Genomic DNA, 13,686 nt, shown 5'->3' with positions numbered 1-13,686 from the left:
TTGGGAGCCACTGAGAAATTAGAGATGATTAAGACACAATCCTACTTCTTCAGAAATTTTTGATGTAATAAATATTTTGAGTATAGTGACAGACTGAACGTGGAATTTCTCTCCAGAAACAAGGTCACTGAAAGTTTCCTGCAATAGTAATTTTTTCCTTTTCTGTCCTGATAAGCAGTAAAATAACAGATTACTGATGTGTCACAGAACATGTATATTTTCCAACCAGCTTGTGCTCGAAGCAAGCTGTGACCTGGTTTTATGAGAAATCCAGAGGAGGTACAGAGTAAACTTAATTAACCAAAGGCTTTTGCAAATATTGCCACAGGTTGTAGCAAGTTTTAACCAGCTTGCCAACTGTTTTAGTCTAGTGACATCTAGTGGCAAAAGTGTCAAAAACAACACCACTATAAATTAAACTACATTAAAGGGAAGCCATCTTATGAAAACAAGTGGCAAAATATGAGAAAGAACTATGATATTTACCAGCATTAAAAAATGCTTTAATGTCTCTTATGCCTATTTAATTATTAACCCCTCTCATTGGAATTTATCATTTCTTCCTTCTCTTGAAGTTATGCGGGGGTGCTCAGTCACCCGGTTGGACCTCATGGACTGCAGCTTGCCGGGCTCCTCTGTCCATGGATTTTTCCAGGCAAGAAAACTAGATAGGGTGGTTACCATTCCTCCTGCAGGGGATCCTCCTGACCCAAGGATCAAGCCCGTGTCTCCTGCGTCTCCTGCACTGCGGGCAGATTCTGTATCACCGAGCCATCTGGAAAGCCCATTCCTGCAGCTGCTTAAATATTAATTTTGATAAAAAATTTACTGAAATAAATGATACTAATATTTTAATTATAAGTTAGAGAAAAGCCCTCAATTTAAAAGACTGAATGAAGGACAAAGAAATCCCCAATGGTTTTATGTCTATTCCAAAAATCTGGAAAATCAAAACTGCATTTTTATTTCTACACATTTGTCTATTGACAATTTCATATGTAAATAAACATGTTTAGAAACTTTTGTTATTGATTTTCATCTGCCTATATAAGGCAAATAATTATCCAAACTCATTTTTTAAAATATTACTTTGCATTTCATTGAATTTCTATGAAACTGAATTTTGGTGGAAATAAAAACACTTAAACATTATCAAAAATCTGTGACTTTTAACAGATTCCTCTACAAACAATAAATTACCAATGAATTTAAAATTTAATGCACAAGTATTAAATGTGAATCAGTTTTAATAATTGAATTCATCAAAAAATAGTAAAAAACCTAGTAACATTTTCCAAAATATCTTTTTGATAACCACATCTCTTAAAAAAAAAAAAAAGATGATGTCTAAATCACTTAGTTGAATGATCTATTAGTTTTTGTGATTTCAAGTAGGACTCAACGTCATAAACTTTGGCTCCTTAACTATAAGCAAGGTGAAAAGACAGCCCTCAGAATGGGAGAAAATAATAGCAAACGAAGCAACAAAGGATTAATCTCAAAAATAAACAAGCAACTCCTAAAGCTCAATTCCAGAAAAATAAATGACCCAATCAAAAAATGGGCCAAAGAACTAAACAGACATTTCTCCAAAGAAGACTTACAGATGGCTAACAAACACATGAAAAGATGCTCAACATCACTCATTATTAGAGAAATGCAAATCAGAACCTTAATGAGGTACCATTACACCCCAGTCAGGATGGCTGCTATCCAAAAGTCTACAAGCAATAAATGCTGGAGAGGGTGTGGAGAAAAGGGAACCCTCTTACACTGTTGGTGGGAATGCAAACTAGTCCAGTGGCTATGGAGAACAGTGTGGAGATTTCTTAAAAAACTGGAAATAGAACTGCCATATGACCCAGCAATCCCACTGCTGGGCATACACACTGAGGAAACCAGATCTGAAAGAGACACGTGCACCCCAATGTTCATCGCCAACACTGTTTACAATAGCCAGGACATGGAAGCAACCTAGATGCCCATCAGCAGACGAATGGATAAGGAAGCTGTGGTACATATATACACCATGGAATATTACTCAGCCATTAAAAAGAATTCATTTGAATCAGTTCTAATGAGATGGATGAAACTGGAGTCCATTATACAGAGTGAAGTAAGCCAGAAAGATAAAGACCAATACAGTATACTAATGCATATATATGGAATTTAAAAAGATGGTAATGATAACCCTATATGCAAAACAGAAAATGAGACACAGATGTACAGAACAGACTTTTGGACTCTGTGGGAGAAGGTGAGGGTGGGATGTTTTGAGAGAACAGCATCGAAACATGTATATTATCAAGCGTGAAACAGATCACCAGCCCAGGTTGGATGCATGAGACAAGTGCTTGGGGCTGGTGCGCTGGGAAGACCCAGAGGGATGGGGTGGGGAGGGAGGTAGGAGGGGGGATCAGGATGGGGAATACATGTAAATCCATGGCTGATTCATGTCAATGTATGGCAAAAACCACTACAATACTGTAAAGTAATTAGCCTTCAACTAATAAAAATAAATGGGAAAAAAAAAAAAAAAAACTTTGGCTCCTTGTTTTCCAAAGTGGTGTTTATGAACCCATTTCAGAATCCCTAGCTCAACACACAGATGGTTGTCTTACATCTGAACCTCTTGAGGTTGGGAGCCCTACAATCAGCAATTTTCAAAAAGTTTCTCCAGGTGGTTTTATCATGCATAATAAAGTTTTGGAAATCATTACTATCAAGACCACAAATATAAATTCTTCTAAGTTGCTCTGATTCTAGTCAACCTTTCCTGCCTCTTTCGGACACAGTAAGTTGTTCCATCCTTAGGTTCTCTGATGGTTCCACCCTTTAGGTTCACTTTATTTACACCACTTACCATGTGGGTCACAATTTGTCTGTTAACAATATATTGAGTTGATCCAAAAGTGCATTCATGATTTTCTGTAAGATGTAATGGCCCCAGCGAACTTTTTTGACCAATTCAATAGTTTCCCTCTATTGGGACTGATATATATACACTATTGATAATATGTATAAAATAGATAACTCATGGGAACCTACTGTATATCACAGGGAACTCTCCTCAGTGCTCCCTGGTGACCTAAGTGGGAAGGAAATCCAAAAAAGTGAGGATATATGTATATGTATAGCTGATTCACTTTGCTGTGCAGTAGAAACAACATTGAAAAGCAACTATACTACAATAAAATATTTTTTAAAAGAACCATATATACATGTATCTTTAAAAAACTATACACATATGTAAATATATATTTCCCTCATTAAACCTGTGAGCTCTTCATGGGAAGCAGTTATGTTTTTTGTTTTTGTGTCTCTAGCCCAACAATATCGGATGAACAGCACGAGCTTAAAGAATTTGGTTAAATGAATAAGCAAACATATGAAGTATCACAGTTCTGGAAAAAAAGCATGTGGCTTCCACTTGTGCTCAGAGTGAGGAACCTTATGGTGTACCAATTCCAAATATGATTAAATTAACATCAAAGTAATATCTAATAATCAGTTAAAATTTGGGGGCTGGGAGAAATTGAATTTTTTCAAAATTCTGCCAATACCTTTTAAACTTTTACTTGCCTGAAAAACCATATCAGTTTTAAATGCTGGAGTGTTTTAAAATAGAAGAATTTTTATACATGATTTTTGGAAAAAATTGAAAATGACTAACTAAATTTTATACTATTCAGCCTTAGACTTTTTCTAGGCTGTCACTACTGACAAAACTAGAACCTTAAAAGGAAATATATACTGTACACCCATCTTCCAGGGGTGAAGGCTGACTCAGGCAGGAACAGTTATTGCTTAGAAAGATATATCCTTCGTTGTTGTTCAGTCGCTAAGTCGTGCCCGACTCTTTGCGCCCCCATGGACTGCAGCCTGCCAGGCCTCCCTGTCCTTCATCATCTCCCAAAGCCAAAGGATATATCCTTGGGTTCTAGCTAAAGTAAAATAAACCATGTATATTTTGCTTCAAATCATAATATAACACAAATTAAAAGCTTAAAGAAACAGAACCGAATGAATAGTCAATACATAAACTATCTAATAATTACTCCAGCAAATTAATTTACTTAAAATTAAAATTAAAATCAGAATTTAACCTGCATACATTTGGGTAACCTGCATACGTTGGCTAAGAACAGAAAATTCAAGCAGTATGTTTTCTTTTTTTTTTTTCAAGCAGTATGTTTGAGATGTAATTTTAGTCAAGAACTCTTTAGGCATCTTTTACTTCTCTTTAGTAAGTTAGCCAAAAAAGTTCACTCGGGAAAAATCTGCGTGAACCTTTTGGTCAACCAATACTTACTTGAAAGATTTTAAATCCCCTTGTTGACCCTGTCTTCTCAAGGTGGCTACCTTCCATTCATTTCTGGAAGCCCAGCTAAAGTGTTACTTCCTCTGTGAAGCCTGCCCTAAATTCCCAGGTCAAATTAACGAGTCTCTCCTCCATGCCTGCTTAGTCTGTTGGGTCCTGGCCAGTATTACACATACTATAACACTACGAGTTATTCACCTGTCGAAATAACTAACCAAACGACATGCTCTCAGAGGGCAGCAGCTGTGTCTTACACTCTTGGTACCTCCGCTTTCTGGAGGACTACCAGAACCTGGACAGGAGTTTACCAGGATTTTCCAGAAATGAAGGCCCAGCGTAGTCATCAAAAGCTGTGGGCAAGAGGGGCTTAAGTAAACTGAAGAAGTGGCAACTGACAGAAAAACACAGATTAAAAAGCATCTTTGGGGGGGATTTCTGCTTCTGCCCATAAAGGATTACCTGCTATTATGCCTTCCATAGACAGCTAGAAAACCAGAGAAAATATGCACAACACTCTTTGCAGATATTGTGTAACAGGCAGTGCACTACTGTGAGCCCTGCGAGAAGGGAGACAAGGGAGCTCTATCACTTCCCCAGCTTCCTGATGAAAGGCAGCTCCCAGGATGCAAACCAGGGAGGAAGAGCAGCCACAGTGAGTTGAAGAAGGACAGAGCTTGCCAGGACGAAGGTGTCTAGCACTTACACGACATTCCATAAGCACACTCTGGAAGAGTGCACAGTGCACCCCAAACACTTGGCACTAACCTATGAATTTATGGGCTGAAATTTCACAAGGCTGGAGGAAGGCCCAGGACAGCAGTAAGCCAAACAATTTCTGAAACTCACATAGGGCTCAGAGTAGTTCATGCTCCCAGTAGCCAGAGTGGAAAGACGTCATAATACACGGGGCAGTGGGCAGCATGATCAGGGTACTGCCTTAGGAGGGAGGCTCAATAAACCAGGCTAGGCTGCTCTAGATGAGCCTTCAGTTCAGTTCAGTTCAGTCACTTAGTCGTGTCCAACTCTTTGCGACCCCATGAATCGCAGCATGCCAGGCCTCCCTGTCCATCACCAACTCCCAGAGTTTACTCAAACTCATGTCCATCGAGTCGGTGATGCCATCCAGCCATCTCAGCCTCTGTCGTCCCCTTTTCCTCCTGCCCCCAATCCCTCCCAGCATCAGGGTCTTTTCCAATGAGATGAGCCTTAACCAAACTCAAAAGCAAGCCTAGAAAGAACCAAACTGATGGCAACTTATGCCAGAACCAAGTCCAACAACTTTTAAAGGAATCAAACAAAATCCAGCACCTAAAAACAGGATTTATAATGTTTGGCATACAGTAAAAAATTTCCAGTCATGAAAAAAGTAGGAAAATGTGACATGGAAAAGCTCATTCGTTTAGGAAAAAACAAAGATCCAGAAATGATAGACTGACAAGAGTTAATTAAGAGTTAATATAAAAATATCTGATATGTTCAAAAAAGAGACAAATGAACATAAGCACGATAAAGAAATGGAAGACATTTTTTTATAGGGGGAAGTAATATCGAAAGCTGAAAAACACAATTATCTGAAATCAAAAATACATTTCCCCTCATAGCTCAGTCGGTAAAGAATCTGCCTGCAATAATGCATGCGACCCAGGTTCGATTCCTGGGTTAGGAATATCCCCTGGAGAAAGAAATGGCAACCCACTCCAGTACTCTTGCCTGGAGAATCCCCTGGGCAGAGGACCCTGGCGGGCTACAGTCTATGGGGTCGCAACAGTCAGACGTGACTTAGCGACGAAACCACCACAAAAAATACATTGGATGGGATTAAGGGCAGCATAGACACAACAGGAAAAAATAGACCACTGAACCTGGAAACATAGCAATAAAAACTATCCAAAGCAGGACAGAAAGAAAAACTAAAAAACAAAAGAGGTGCATCAGTGACCTGTGAGAAAACACCAAAACTAGTCAAACATAGAAACTGGGAGAGGCAAGAGCAGGAAAAATATTGAAGAAATAATGGCCAAAGTATTTGCTAAAAAGCTATAAACCTACAGAGACCATGTGGAGCCCATAAGTATGAACTCATCCTTTTCAATAAATATCAGCTCAGTTCATTCATTCAGTCGTGTCTGACTCTGTGACCCCACGGACTGCAGCACACCAGGCTTCCCTGTCCATCACCAACTCTTGGAGCTTGCTCAAACTCATGTCCATTGAGTTGGTGATGCCATCCAACCATCTCATCCTCGGATGCCCCCTTCTCCTCCTGACTTCAATCTTCCCCAGCATCAGGGTCTTTTCATGTGAGTCAACTCTTCACATGAGGTGGCCAAAGTATTGGGAGTTTCAGCTTCAGCATCAGTCCTTCCAATGAACACCCAGGACTGATCTCCTTTAGGATGGGACTGGTTGGATCTCCTTGCAGTCCAAGGGACTCTCAAAAGTCTTCTCCAACACCACAGTTCAAAAGCATCAATTCTTCGGCACTCAGCTTTCTCTATAGTCCAACTCTCACATCCATACATGACTACTAGAAAAACCATAGCTTTGACTAGACAGACCTTTGTTGGCAAAGTAATGTCTCTGCTTTTTAATATGCTGTCTAGTTTGGTCATAGCTTTTCTTCCAAGCAGCAAGTGTCTTTTAATTTCATGGCTGCAGTCACCATCTGCAGTTATTTTGGAGCCCAAGAAAATACAGTCTGTCACTGTTTCCATTGTTTCCCCATTTATTTGCCATGAAGTGATGGAACCAGATGCCCTGATCTTAGTTTTTTCAATGTTGAGTTTTAAGCCAACTTTTTCATTCTCCTCTTTCAATATATATAAGTAAATATAAAAAGAAATACTGATGTTAATGTGTGAGTTTGTATATATACACGTGTGTATATTTCCTTGCTTAAACATTGAGAGGGTATGGAAGTGATTTCTCAACACCCCTCTCGACTGAAAGAACAGCACTCCTAAAGAAACACTTAATTCTAGCGCTGGGACCAGGGAAGAACAAAGTAACTCTGGAACATTATATTGTGCCAAAAATTAAAAATATGCTCAAAGAATAATGAGAGCATATGAAAAGGACACAGGAAGCTAAACTGACGGCATTTCAACTGGCCAAATTTGGAGCATTTTGAGATTGAAAATAAATAGTCATCCCTTGGTGTCCATGAAGGCACTGATTTCAGGACTCCCACAGTTACCAAGTCCCTGGGTGCTCAAGTCGTTTATATAAAATGGTGTAATATTTGTACATAACCTACGCAACGCTCCTGTATACTTTAAAACATCTCTAAATTACTTACAGTATCTAATACAATGCAAATACTATGGAAATTGATGCAAATGCTATGTAAGTAGTTGCTGGTGCTCAGAAAGATTCAAGTTTTGTTTTTTGGACCTTTCTGGAATTTTTTTCCTGAATATTTTCAATCTGCCCTTGGGTGAATCTGTGGGTGCAGAACCCACAGATATGGAAGGCTGAATGTAATGACTTTAACAGATCATAACCCACTGAATATAATAGGAATTCGCTGTTCCACACTGACTTAAATAAATGAATAAATACTGGGGAGAAGAGAAGGGTCTTCCTTACAGTAAAATGCAAACCAATAAATGTAGAAGGAATGATAAAGTCAGAAAACCACTATTTGGAAACCATCACTATATAATTAATTCAAGCACAAAATATCAATGGATATTATAACTGGTGAAAGAAATGGTCTTGAAAAACAAGATTACACAGTCTCACAATATCTCCTCAAAAACACAGTCATCATTAAAAAAAAAAAAAGAAAAAAACCTTATAACAATAATGGGCAAAACTGACATTCTTATATAAATAAAAACAGAAAGAATTTGCTTCCAGCTGACCTGCACTGTAATAAATGCTACAAGAAGTTCTTCAAATTAAGAACAAATTTCATCAATGGAAGCTTCAATCTATAGGAAGGGATTAAGAATTCCTGAAATAATAAGCACACGAGTAAATATTCTATATAGAGATTTTCTTCTCTTAATTTCTTTAAAAGATATTATTTAAGGGTCTTTAATAAAAGGCACAGACACACCTTCTTAGAGACTTCATGGAAAGAAACAAGAACGCATACAGGCACAGAGATTTACTGGAGTGAGGAAAAAGGGAGGTTGCTCTCACAGATCTTCTCCATGGTTTAGAGGGACCATTCTCCTGGTATGTCCCACTCTTCTGAGTAAGACTCACACTTCGCTGGTTAATGGCCACGTTTAAAAGGTTAACTGAAGCGCTATTACACATACAATGTAACAGGTAATTAAGGAATGAATTATCAACATTTCAAAGATAGTACCTGGGGGGAAACTATCCTCTTAGGATCAACCATGGGTCTGGAGGTCACCATTAAGCCATTTAGAGAAGACTGGCTCTGGGTAAGACTCACCCCTGGTTTCCCCCTTTGTCACTCCACTTTCCAAGGTGGAGGTAAGGCCTGGCAGGTGGCAGAGGCAGGCCTCTGATGAATGCCAGGGCCAACTTCCTTTATTATTTTATTCGTCTGGCTAATAGGTGGGTGAGTGAGAAACACATGAATAAACTGGTCATTTGAAATCCAGCTCCCTCGTGTTCTTCACATCAACCTTTTCCATCGATTCATGCTTCTCCAACCCACCGTCCTCCACTTAAACTTCAAGCTCTCTCTCTCAGCATTACACATGATTTCAGAACCTTCACTGCTGTTTTGCAAGATTTTGCTCCACCAAGGAAAGCCTCAGGCTCTTTTTAATTGTCAAAACCTCCTTCATGTATATCATCTTCTTAACAACCAAGCACAGAACTCCCAACAGATCTGCTTAGTACCACTGAAGCTTTTACACTATATATGTTGGTAATAAGACAGTCCCCTTCCTAGGCAACAAGACAATATTGTGTTTGTATCCAAGGTCAGTTGTAAACAACATCATATGTGTACACACCACTATGTCCTCACTCCCATGCGCATTTATTTATCACCAGGAGTGAATAGTCTTATAACTGTGATACAGAAAACATCAATACTGCATTTCTCTTGTATTTCATTTCTGTAGAATGACATAAAAAACAGTGAGGTTCATTAGAAAATATAAGTGGTTGAATTTTAAGGAAGAAATCCTCTGGGAATCTAATTTGCATCAAATCTACATTTTGCTTTTGTGCTGCCACAGTCATTTGTTACCACTTTCTAATTTTTTAATTTCTCCTTTTCTCTTACGTGTGTTACATTTCAAAATAATTGCTACTTCAGAGACTTCTAGGAAAGAAAGGAAATTCTTTTAGGCTTAAAAGAGGAACCTTGCTAATGTAACGTTACTTGGCATTCATGTGGAACATAAATTATACCCTGCGATGTTTACCCAAAAGGGTTAAGACCAAAGAAAGAATCTGCTTGCTTATAAGAAAAAACAAGAAAAAAACGCACACATTACCTCAGTCAGAGAATCGCCCCAAACTCGCCCAGGCACAGCCTCCGCAGATCACCCACCAGCATTAGCAGTGTATCAGATGACATTACGGAACAATAGTGGACTCTGTGCAGGGCTTGAATATATTGTTTTGAAAGAATACACTGTCATTAACTTGAATAAAGCTTTCTGAAATCAAACCTGTGGGTACAGCCCTCACTGTGTGGCCCTTTTACTACTTTGAGAAACAGCCTCATCCCAAAAGCAGCAGAGGAGGAAAAAAAGAGACTAGGAATAAAGGCAAGAGTGATGAGTCACCCCTGCCCAGTCCTGCACGCAGATGCAGGGCTTTATACCAGGCGGAACATCAAAGCAGAAGGCTCAGGACTTCCCTCCTGGTGGTCCAGTGTTTAAGAAACCACCTCCCAATGCACGGGGCGTGGGTTCCATCCCCGGTTGGGGGAACTAAGATCCCACACGCCATGGGCCAACCAAGCCTGCACACCGCAACCAAGACTCGACACAGCCAGAAATAATAAATAATTAAAACAAAAAAAAAGGCAGGAGGCTCCGTAAGGAACAAGGCACCTGAAAATCCAAACCAGCTGACGGCCATCACCCTATTTCCCTTTACAGTCTCGTGATTTTTACCATGGGTTTCCCTAGAGTTGGAAACTGAGTTCTGTATTTTTTTTTAAGAAGTGTAACTAACTTCTAATACTATATTTGTTTCAGGTGTACAACAATGATTTGATATTTTTATACCTTACAAAAAGATGACCATGATTAAAAAAAAAAATGATGACCATGATAAATCTAGGTACCATCTATCAACAGAGAGTTATTACAGTATTACCAATTATATTCCTCATGCTGTACTTTACACCCTGGGACTTGTCTATTTTATAATTGCAAGTCTGTACCTCTCAACCTCCCCCACAACTCCCCTCCCCTCTGGCAACCACCAATGCATTCTCTGCATCTCTGAGTCTGAAACTGAGTCTTATTCCATGCACAAAATAGTTAAAACTCGATATCCAGATGCCAACTGGAGATGGCAGTTCTCTAGGCCGTGAACTGAAGCTCTCTAAATGCCAATGTTTAATCTAGAACGTGGAGAGAACAAAGGACATCCCTGGTGGTTAGGATGCTGCACCCCCAATGCAGGGGGCCCAGGGTTCAGTTTCCGGTCAGGGAACTAGATCCCACATATCGCCGAGGAAAATTCTGCATGCTGCAACTAAGACCCATTGCAGCAAAAGAAAGGAAGGAAGGAAAGATAGACAAGAAGGGGAGGAGGGGAAGGGGGAAAGGGGGAAGTGAGGAAAGAAAGAAGGGAGGAAGTGGGGAACGAAAAACAGGTCACACATAGTATGGGAGGTAAGGATTAGCTACAATTATTGTTAATACCATGATTATACTTACTATTTCCACCCAACTGTCCCCCTGGCCTACCTTTTCTAATCACTGTCCGAGACGTTTCTTCTTCACAAGTGAAGCGCGAGCGGTAACGTAAATGTTCACTGGCTTTTTTCGTTTCCCTGCAGCCTGGCCACTGCCTCTTGTTGCCGTTTCTGTTTTCACATCACTCTCATAAAGTGATTTTTCTACCTTCAGTAGCCAAATCCCAAGATTCCTCTTAACTACAAGCTACTTATCGCGAGCTTTCCTCTCTCCGGCACCTGTTCTCAATGATCTCAACAACCACGGTTCAAAGAGGTGAAAAACAAAGCCAGGGCAACACAGCCAGTTGGTAGCCAAGTCCCGATTAAAATCCAGGTGATGGAAGCCTTGTAAACTGTTGGTGAGAATATAATTTGGTGCAGCCACTAGGGGAAAACAGTATGGAGGTTCCTTAAAAAACTAGAAATAGTACTACCATACGATCCAGCAATCCCACTCCTGCGCACATATTCAGAAAAAACAAAAACACTAAGTTGAAAATATACATGCACCCGATGTTCACAGCAGCATGATTTACAAGTAACAAGACATGGAAAAAACCAAGTGCTCATCAACAATTACTGGGTTAAGATGTGGTGATGTATCTACAGTGGAACATTAGCCTTAGAAAAGAATGAAATGCTGCCATTTGCAGCAACGTGGATGGACCTGGAGAATATTATGCTTTATGGCAGAAGTCAGACAGAGAAAAGACAAATACTATACGATATTACGTATATGCAGAATCTAAAAAAGAATAAAAATGAATGTCTATGCAAAACACAAGCAGACTTACAGATGTAGAAAAAAAAACAACTTGTAGTTACTAAAGAGGAGACAAAGCGGGGAGGGACAAATCAGAGGTATGAAATTAACACATGCAAACTATTATACATGAGATGGATAAGCCACACGGATACACTGTATAGCACAGAAAATTATGCCCATCATATTGAAATAACCTATAATGGAACATAACCTACAAAATACTGAATCATTATGCCGTACACCTGAAACTAACAGACTACTGCAAATCAACTACACTTGGATAAAAAATAATAAAATCCAGGGCACAATGCAACCACGTCCAGCTGTGTTGCATTAACTGCAGTGCATCAACTATTCACTCCCAGGGTTCCCAGAGACGATTTTAAATGAGGTTAACTTGCCTTGACACCAAACCTTCTTGTAGATGCTTCCCCTACTAGTCAACTTATCATAAAGTATGAGTTAGTTCAAATGCTCAAAGAAGAAACAGTAATTCCAGAAAAATATTAAATATATCTCAAAGTTGGGGGGTGGGGGGTTAAGTTTTTTGTTTGCTTTCAGAATTTCCCTAAAGTGGGACAGGGGCTTCCCTGGTGGCTCAGACATTAAAAGAATCTGCCTGCAATGCAGGAGACCCAGGTTCGATCCCTGGGTTTGGAAGATCCCGCTGGAGAAGGGAATGGCTCCCCACTTCAGTATTCCTGCCTGGAGAATCCCATGGACAGAGGAGCCTGGTGGGCTACAGTGCAATGAGTCGCAAAGAATCAGACGCAACTGCATGACGAACACTTTCACTTCTTAAAGTGGGGACAAAAATAGATCACACCAGCCTCAACCAGTTCTATAAACAGAAGGTGTTTTCTATATTATACTACACCAGGTTAAGTAAACCAGGGTAGGTCAACTAAATCATTTATAGTTCCTCATTTTTTATGAGGAGAGGAAGACAGAAAGACTTTGGGAGGAGAGACGGCATAGTTAACAGGAAGAAGAGGCATGATCAGGTTGACTGTGAGCAGCACTACTTGCAACTCCAGAAGCGATCAAGGACAGAACACAAGTGTCCACCTCTAAGTTTCTAAAGATAAAGGTGTATCTTTTAAATCTGATTGCACAAGGATATATGAAGATGGAAAATTCATTAATGCTGGCTTCTTTGGAGAATCACATACTCCTTAGAACAACAGAAACTAATGAGAAGATGGGTAACAGGATACAACGTGCTGTTTTGTGTAAGAACCAGACGAGTTTACTGAAGTCTAACAATGAGGCCTGTGGGGAAAGACTGAAAGCTTGTATTTCCTCATCTGGAAAGCAGATGAAGCACTGGGAAGAATGAGATGGTACATGGATCATTTATAAAGCACCATTTGGGTTTATTTTTGTTTTTTAAGAATAGCGTGAAATAGTGTAACTAGTAGATTTGACATCAGTGATACAGGTTGAAGTTGAACCTCTATCTGCTAGTTGTCTTATCAGGCACAAATCATTCAAACATATGTAATGATGTAAGAACTAAATGTATTAACTAAATGTATTAACTAAAGTATGTATTAACTAAAGATGTATTAACTAAAGAGTTAATATATATGTTGTGTAGGGGAAGGAAGCTTTTAATATAAATAGTTCTATAAATGTAAGATGTTTTCTATTATATTGGACCAGGTTAAGTAAACCAGGGAAGGTCGACTGAATCATTTATAGTTCCTCATTTTTTGTGTGGAGAGGAAGACAGAAAGAGTGATT

General features: G+C 39.3%; 1 protein-coding gene across 3 annotated transcripts in view; it reads right to left on the bottom strand.

Moving 5' to 3' along the window:
- BORCS5 (BLOC-1 related complex subunit 5) overlaps positions 1–13,686 on the bottom strand; it is a 96,207-nt gene that overhangs the window by 78,835 nt on the left and 3,686 nt on the right. The window lies entirely within an intron of this gene.

Source organism: Cervus elaphus, chromosome 22 (genome assembly GCF_910594005.1).
Source record: "Cervus elaphus chromosome 22, mCerEla1.1, whole genome shotgun sequence".
In the NCBI taxonomy this organism is placed as follows: domain Eukaryota; kingdom Metazoa; phylum Chordata; class Mammalia; order Artiodactyla; family Cervidae; genus Cervus; species Cervus elaphus.
Note: the sequence above shows the minus strand (reverse complement) of the source record. Positions and strands in the feature narration are given on the sequence as shown.